Genomic DNA, 8,312 nt, shown 5'->3' on the forward strand with positions numbered 1-8,312 from the left:
AAAGACTGCTGTTCGTTTTTCACACGCCCAATGATGTATAGACTGTATATATAGCTTTCATGATATAAATTTGTTGACTATTGCTACGTCATAATACGTCATATCCAAGATGGCGCTCTCCAAGTCAAGAAAAAGGCAACTTCAAAGTGCTCTTGTCACGTTTCAACAGGGAATTGGACAAAACGGCAATTATTTCGAATTCCTGTTTCTTGTCTGTTTCTTGCATGTACTCAAATAATTAAAAGTATCTTAATTATTCCAAGAGATCATCTCACTGAGATGTTCAGAATCTTCCGGTTTTGTGTGGAATAACATTTCTATTTCATCCTTTGGTTTAATGGACTTTTATTAGTTCTTTATTTGATTTCCTTTATCGCGTGATTAGCCTTAGATCACAGTTTAGAATGTTGCGTTGGTAGTTTTCTGTTCGAACCACATAAGAGGTAAGAATACACAAGAACACTCAGCCACACAGCTTAAGAAATTCATGTTCGTAAACGTCTATTTCCAGTTTCGAATTGAAGATTTCAAGTTTTTTATTGCTACAGCAAGTTCCAGGAAGTTCCGAAATAAACTGCGAGTATTGCAATATCAGTCTGTTCTGACACCGTGGGTTGACTTGGCTTACGACTATAACACTACCTCGTAGCCTACAAACACATCCATGCATATGCCATGCAGTGCCTTTCCATACTTTCCACGCCGATAAGGCCAGACAAATCTCAATTTACTCGAAAAAAAAGCGGCGACAACAGTCGAGAATCAAGAAATCACAGTCCTTCAATAAGCGTTTCTTGTTTTGACCCGAAAGCCTCGTTTTCGTGCCTTCTTAAACTAACACCGCTGAGACGTGGGCTCAACTGTAACAACAGCTATTACCAGGAGCCCATCCTGGAGCGTGCAACTTCCATACAGCGTCTGTGAAACGGCGTTTTCACAAGTAGGTTTATTTTTAGACTAGCCCTTCCCGCGAATTAGGTGAAAAAACAAAGTCAGTTACGGTTCGGTGACCCTATGACGTCAGCTTAATTTCTTGTAATTGGTCATCGGGCTCCTGTGGGAGTCTCATTAGCGGGAAATTCAATCTAAAAATAGCCTTACTTGTGAAAACGCCGTTGCACAAGTATAGTTAAGTTGCACGCTCCGGGTGATGGGCTCCTGCCATTACAAACTCTAGTTTGATTGTCCACTACACCTCACTGTGTAAATAGTTTATCCCGAAGTCAAAAGAACTAAGTAGTGTTTCGTTTCCGGACTCAGCAGCTTTGGGGATGATGAGAAATATACGGCATTCGAGCTCGATCCCCTGGCCTGCTTCTTCCATTCTAGGAGTTACCAGGAGCACCTGTTGAATTCCTAGGCTTTTTTCTTTATTAGTTTTGGATTGGCCCAGCCAGCATTACTTCTGGGAAAATCCAGTTTCCGTGCCTTCAATACCACCCAATTCAGTGCCCTCTGGGTTTTATTAAACACGTACCACAGGCAACCCAGTTTACGCTCACGGCGCGTCTAGTTTATAATTGCGAATATTGCAAATAGGATAGATATACATTAAGAGATAAATCGTAGGTCAACGCAAAGGTGATAGCGAAGCGAAATTAACTCAAAACGCTTTTCGCGTTGTGTTGTCGATCTCAACCTTTTTTCACACGACTGTTGGTCGCTTGATGATCCCTTTTTACAAGGCAACGCGCCTTACCGTGGCCACCCAACAAATTTTCACATTTGACAATTACTTGTAAATACGTCAACTCAACAACCCATGCAACGGTGTTCAACTTACAACTGTACAAACTTTGCAAGGAGGCGTGACTGTCAATCAAATTCACACATCCTGGTTGGTGGTCAATGTGTAAAAAACGTTCTTAGGTGGCCACGGTAAGGCGCGTCGCACTGTAAATACCCCAAAAATGTTAATAGGATTTGAAGAAAATCAATTTGTTGCGAATCTTTCATTATGAAAAACGCACCGCGAGATGTGGACGATGTGAACCCAATAAAAATTACGTGTAAAAGCGACTGAAGGTTCTGAAAGGAAGAGTGTATTCAAAACCTAAACAGTCAAGCTAAAAACCACTGAATAAAACGAACTCTCGATAACATCACTACTTTAATATTTATACACGCACTTAATGAGCGTCTTCGTGTAAATCTTCATCGCATATGCAAAAAAGTTGCATGTAATTTTTTTACACGTGCATTCGTGCATTTTTTTTACTCGCGTGTTTTGCGCGTGTAAATTGAGTGAAAACACGCGTGTAATGCTGACATACCCGCGGCCTGTACTGTATACTCTCTCCTCGCCCCTAGATATAGCTTCTGGCGTCTCTCAAGGGTCAATATAAGGGCCCCTGCTCTTTATATTGCACATAAACTGAACGTGTCCGCCTGCATCTGCTTTTCACAAGTTCTGCTCTATGCAGATGATACAGTGTTGTTTTTTGCCGTTAAAACGGCTATTGAGTTAGAAGCAAGCCTTAACACAGATATCAACCGTATTTATTCGTGGATGCAAGAAAATAAGCTTTTTTTGAATATGAGCAAGACTGAATATGTAATTTGTGGCTCACCCCAACGGCTAAAGCGAGAGGATAGCATAAGCTCATCCTGCGATGGATCTTCTTTGACAGAATCTGAGTCTTTTAGTTTAAATATCTTGGAGTCGTGATTGATGAGCACTTGAGTTTGAACAATCATATTGGGCATGCGGTCTCGAAGAAATTGGGTATTTTTAGGCGTTTGAGAATCTCTATTTCCATGGCCGCAGCTGAACGCCTCTACGAGACGATGATTTTACTCATTTTGGACTATTCTGATGTGGTCTAGCACGGGTGTGGAAAAGGTAATTCCGGGGTGCTTACCACTTAAGCTTAGCCAACTAATCCGGATGGAATGATCCGGCGTTGCATAAAGGTAAGCGATTTTCCGAGTTTATTGACCAACCGGATGAGAATTGCCATCTTGTGAAAAGGGGCCTGGAAACGGAATGATTCTGGCAATTGGTAAGGGAATTTCCCGAATTCCATTGCGAACGGAAAAAGTGGACTACCTCTGGAGGTTTTCCACAATTTCCAAAAATGTTTTCCGGAAAATTGTCTTTCCACTTGACCTCAAATCGAAATTTGCGGATATTTTGGCTAAATGGTAAGCACGCCTAATGTACTCGCGAGTTTACAGCAGAGAGCTGCGAAGTTCTGGTCTCGATACTAAAGAGCTGAATGCTACTTTGGGTATAGCGTCGTTGATTAATAGGCGAAAACTTCATATACTCAAGTAGTTTAAGGCCTGGGTGTAAAATACGTTCGGAAAATATGGTTGATCGGCTATATCCCACTAGATTGCCTGGAACGAAATGAAATCTCTCTTGAAGATAAGAAATGTTGTCCTCTTTTGCCTTAACATGTAATATTAATCACGTGACAAGTCACGTGATCAAAATTTTACAATATCGTAAATCAGCGAATCGGTGGCGAATTTCATTGCTATCTGACATATCTAAACTTCTACGCTTGGAATGATCTTCCTCGAGTTTCAAAATTGGAATTATAATTTATCAAAGCTCGAATTTTGGACTCAAAGGTGACTAGTCATTCCAAACGTGAACAGATGGAAATAGTTAATTTGCTTAGAAAAGCGTTCTCATTTGATATCATATACTAAAACCGTCACCTTTTCTCCAAAAACGTGCTATTTTTCGACAAATGGTCACGTGACACGTCACGTGACTAAGAAGGTTGCTTATAAAACTTCAGAATGTTAAGGACAGCGAGAAATTCTGTCATTCAGCTGGCCAATTATATCACGAATTAACCATTTTTACCAATTAAAGCCCTTGACCCAGGCCTAAGAGTATTGTCTTGTTAACTGAAAAATGCCTTGATGGTTCAGTACCACCTTATTTGAAAAAGTATTTTAATTTAAATGCTTCTGTACACACATTTACGACTAGACGCTGTAATGACATTCACGAGGTGAGGCCCTGCCAGGAAGGGGGGCGGGGGGTCCCTAGTCGCTTGTCTGAATTTTAAAAGATCTCGTGTCGTTGCTTTGTCAATGTTTCAAGTTGCTGTGACCGTTGCTGTCGGAAATTTAAAGAAAGGATGTCGTTTGTCGCGATTTCACTTTAAGTGCTGTCGCTACTTTTTAGTCCATGCGGCTTGTCGGAATTTAGGAATGAAGGGGTAGTTTCTAAAGAAACTGTGGTGCTGCGTCGGTGGGGAAGTAGTATACAAAAATTTTTGGTTTATCAACGGAGTTGATAATGTAAATTGACCACCGTACAGAGATTATAAAAGCTGACGTTTCGAGCGTTAGCCCTTCGTCAGAGCGAATCGAGGGATTATGGGTTACGTGTAGTTTTTATAGTAGAGTAGGAGCTACGCTATTGGTGGTAACATGGCAACGTGAAAAGTAGGAATATATTAGTTAAATGAAAAGCGTTCGTTAATACCGTGAGGATTAAGGGTGCCGATTTGAAAGATAAATTTTTGTTCCAGATTCTTGCGGCTTTCCGTCGTACCTAGATGTAGGGAAAGGCCGCAGATAGCCATGTGTTTTTTGGAGTGGTTAGGCAGATTAAAATGGCGAGCGACTGGCTTAGATGCATCCTTGTCATTCTTCTCAACATCGCGAAGGTGTTCGCGGAATCGGTCACCCAGTCGTCTACCTGTCTCACCAATGCATAGCAAGATATCGGGACCTAAGCGATCTGTTAAGATCACCGATCGTTTCACATGTACCTCCGCAAATGTCATTTATTGCATAACCTGTACGTTATGCAATAAATTATACATTGGTGAGACAGGTAGACGACTAGGTGACCGATTCCGCGAACACCTTCGCGATGTTGAGAAGAATGACAAGGATGCATCTAAGCCAGTCGCTCGCCATTTTAATCTGCCTAACCACTCCAAAAAACACATGGCTATCTGCGGCCTTTCCCTACATCTAGGTACGACGGAAAGCCGCAAGAATCTGGAACAAAAATTTATCTTTCAAATCGGCACCCTTAATCCTCACGGTATTAACGAACGCTTTTCATTTAACTAATATATTCCTACTTTTCACGTTGCCATGTTACCACCAATAGCGTAGCTCCTACTCTACTATAAAAACTACACGTAACCCATAATCCCTCGATTCGCTCTGACGAAGGGCTAACGCTCGAAACGTCAGCTTTTATAATCTCTGTACGGTGGTCAATTTACATTATCAACTCCGTTGATAAACCAAAAATTTTTGTCGGAATTTACCCTGGCAGAGCCTCTGAGGTCGCCAAGAGATCTTTTTTTATTTTACTGGTGTGATGGAATTTAACAGACTCCCCGTCAGTTAAATCAGGAGAATCCTCCATTGAATTCGTGTTGAATTCTCAAGGGAAACTAAAGACTTCTTCCTCAACTAAATTGTTATGAGAAGATATACATCTCCTCTTATAGATATGGGCCATGTAACAGTTTTCTTAGTGTTTTTTACCTTTTAGACTTTTTTTACTTATGTATTTTAATAACAGGACCCCCTTTGATTCCAGTAATTGTTACAGTGACGGGGTTATCCCGTATCATTATAATAATAATAATAATTATTAGTATTAGTAGTAGTATTAGTATTAGTATTAGTATACTATTATTAATTTATTATATTTCCCCTTATTGAAGGGCACAATGGTAATCAGCGACTGTCTGCTTTTCGAAAGAAAATCATTGCTTATCAGCGATTGTTGCTTTCTCGCTTGTCTTGTCAGTTCGGCTCCGCACAATTGCACCGAATACCTACGACAGCATTGACCTACAACCTCCGAAGCCTTTCATGTGACCGATTGCAAAAACCCTATGAAAGCTGTAAGAGGTAATAATCGCTCAACATTTAAAGTAACACTCACCTTTGGAAGCGAAAATCGAACAAGGTTAACCGCCTGTGAATGTTATTCGTGCTTTCAAAGGGGAGAGTGAAGACAACAGATCGTGAAGGCATGCGAGAGGAAAGAACAACCACAGTGTGACGTATGCATGACGTAAGTGCACATTTAGCGCTTCTAGTGGTCAAACTAAAAAAACAGTGGCTAATATAAAATGTGGCGTTTTATTATTCTACTGCAGTCAGCAGAGTACAGATTCTACGAGTACAAATATCTCATGATATTTGTACTCCAGAAGACCAGTTTGACCAGTTTTTCACAGACGTATTAGTCTTACGACAGAGGTAAATATGGCTGAAAACGCTAATTTTTCTCCAAAAGAAAACAATGAATGCTTGCTAAAGTTTGAGGTTTTTGGAGAAAACGAGTTCCTAGAGACAAGCAACAACGTACACGACTCTTAACTTTCTCTTTTTAATGCCGGAAGAAAACCGAAACGTAAATACGATAAAAAGAGACAAGTGTCCTCAATGTATTAAAACGGTGGTGCAAGTCAGTAAAAGAAGCAAGGACCATTGAAGTGTCAAAATTCAAACGTGCATTCGACAACTCAAACATTAAAAGTTGGGGTTAGGGTTGGGGTTGATATTGATTGAAAAATGAACGTCATATATAGTAGAATAAAAGGAATATTACAGTTGAAAAACGAAGGTCGTTTGTAAAGACGAGTTACAAATAGAAGTAAAGATATTCCTCAAGAGGAACTTGACAACCTTTTATGTCATTTCTTCATCAAAGTCAGTTTTTCTCGTCTGGAAGTTTACTTGGAAACCGAGATCAGAATTATGATCCCAGTAGACCTTACAATATTTTCCTTACATGTATTTATGCAGGCGTTCGAAATAAAATGCATGACGCTTTGTTCGACGACTCGATTGACAGGTTTGACTAGTTTTTGTCTTTGACCAATCAACAGCAACTTATGATAAGCGCTCGAAACCTGGATGGTCACTCGCTGAATAGTCACGTGAGAGTTTGTCACGCGAGGAAGTTTAAGTCTTCTATTTTCCGACCGAGTTTAAGGGGGTGGCTCTTAATTAACTACCAAACCGTTGCTATGGACCCCCTCAAATAGTCATTTCTCGAATTCCTTTCACCCTACAGTTATCCTTTTTTGCCAAGCGTGTTCTATTTAAAATTCTTTTGTCTGCTTTATCTCACAACCATATTTGGTAAATCATGTGACCAAAACAGTAAATGCCTAAAAACCCAGCGAATTAACTCTTTTCTTCACAAATTTCCAACGCAACAGTATGAGAACATTCTAACACAATCTGTAGCATGGGTTTTAAAAGAAATCATAACTCAAAAATCATCACTTCGTAAGGCCCTCTTTTGATACACTTTTCAAAATATCAGCTTCTTTTTTTGTCCAAATAGAAATTCCATGCTACAGTTTACGAAAAATGATGCGACGGTTTCCATCCGGTGAAAAAACCGCCGCTTACTTTCGTTTCCTGAGAGCTTTTACCTGTTTTTCACTGAAATTCACGGCAGAGGACTCGGACTAGATGCGCATGTGCCTTCTGATTAAAGTGACGTCAGATTTCCGATGAAAAAGGTACTTCAAAGAACCATCAAAGCAACCTTTTTGTAGGGTTCTTGACTAAAAAGCTTCCTTAGCATCCATTCCCTTCCTGTAGTGACACCCCCCTTAAGTCTCTCATTGGACGATTTAGTGTGTAGTCTTGTATTTTGACTTAAGGACGGTGCCTAGTATTGTTATTGCGCATACGTTGTGCGCATCTCCAGATACTCGGATTTCCTATCGCCGATGCTTACTAATACGGGGATAATTTTGCGCGGTTTAAATTTATCCGGAGAAAGTAGATCTTAGCAAGTACTCTTGGTATCCAAAAAGAAAATTAGGGGTAACCATGCATTTTTGAGACATAATTAAGCTTCAATTTGAGAAAGAACGCCATACATTGCTTTGTATTTTAAAGCTTTTTGCAAATATTATTCATGAATTATCTTTGAAAAATGCGTGGTTACCCCCATTTTTTGGGGGGGATTTCAATAACACTTGATAAGAGCTACATTTCCTACATAATCACACACCGGGGCAAAAATATCTTTAATTAGTAGGCACCGTCCTTAAAGCGCGACTCAAAAATATCCCACGGTATTACACACTACATCGTCCAATAAAGCATAATTATTTTCGACAAAGTTACACTTTTCAGACCTCACAGAAAAATAGCCAATGATCACTGGGGTTACAATTGATGGATACGAGGAAAATCAAACGGTCCCCGTTTTATAACGTGCGTTGCCCACGTTAAAAGCGTCGATTTGTTCGACGTCCATATCTGGACCACGTGGCACGAATGATGAACCGCAATTTCAAGATTAAATATCAAAGCAACAGGATGTAAATGTTGGCTATATGGTT

The 8,312-nt window shown here is 40.1% G+C and overlaps 1 protein-coding gene across 1 annotated transcript in view; it reads right to left on the bottom strand.

Annotated features, from left to right (window-relative positions):
• Positions 1 to 5,974, bottom strand: part of LOC138012600 (solute carrier family 12 member 2-like) — a 56,132-nt gene extending 50,158 nt beyond the window's left edge. Inside the window, exon 1 of the mRNA XM_068859411.1 lies at positions 5,882 to 5,974. The gene's annotated coding sequence lies outside the window, so the exon portion shown is untranslated. The remainder of the gene's footprint in view (positions 1 to 5,881) is intronic.
• Positions 5,975 to 8,312: the final 2,338 nt, after the last annotated feature.

The sequence above is a fragment of the Montipora foliosa genome, chromosome 8, assembly GCF_036669935.1.
Source record: "Montipora foliosa isolate CH-2021 chromosome 8, ASM3666993v2, whole genome shotgun sequence".
NCBI lineage: Eukaryota > Metazoa > Cnidaria > Anthozoa > Scleractinia > Acroporidae > Montipora > Montipora foliosa.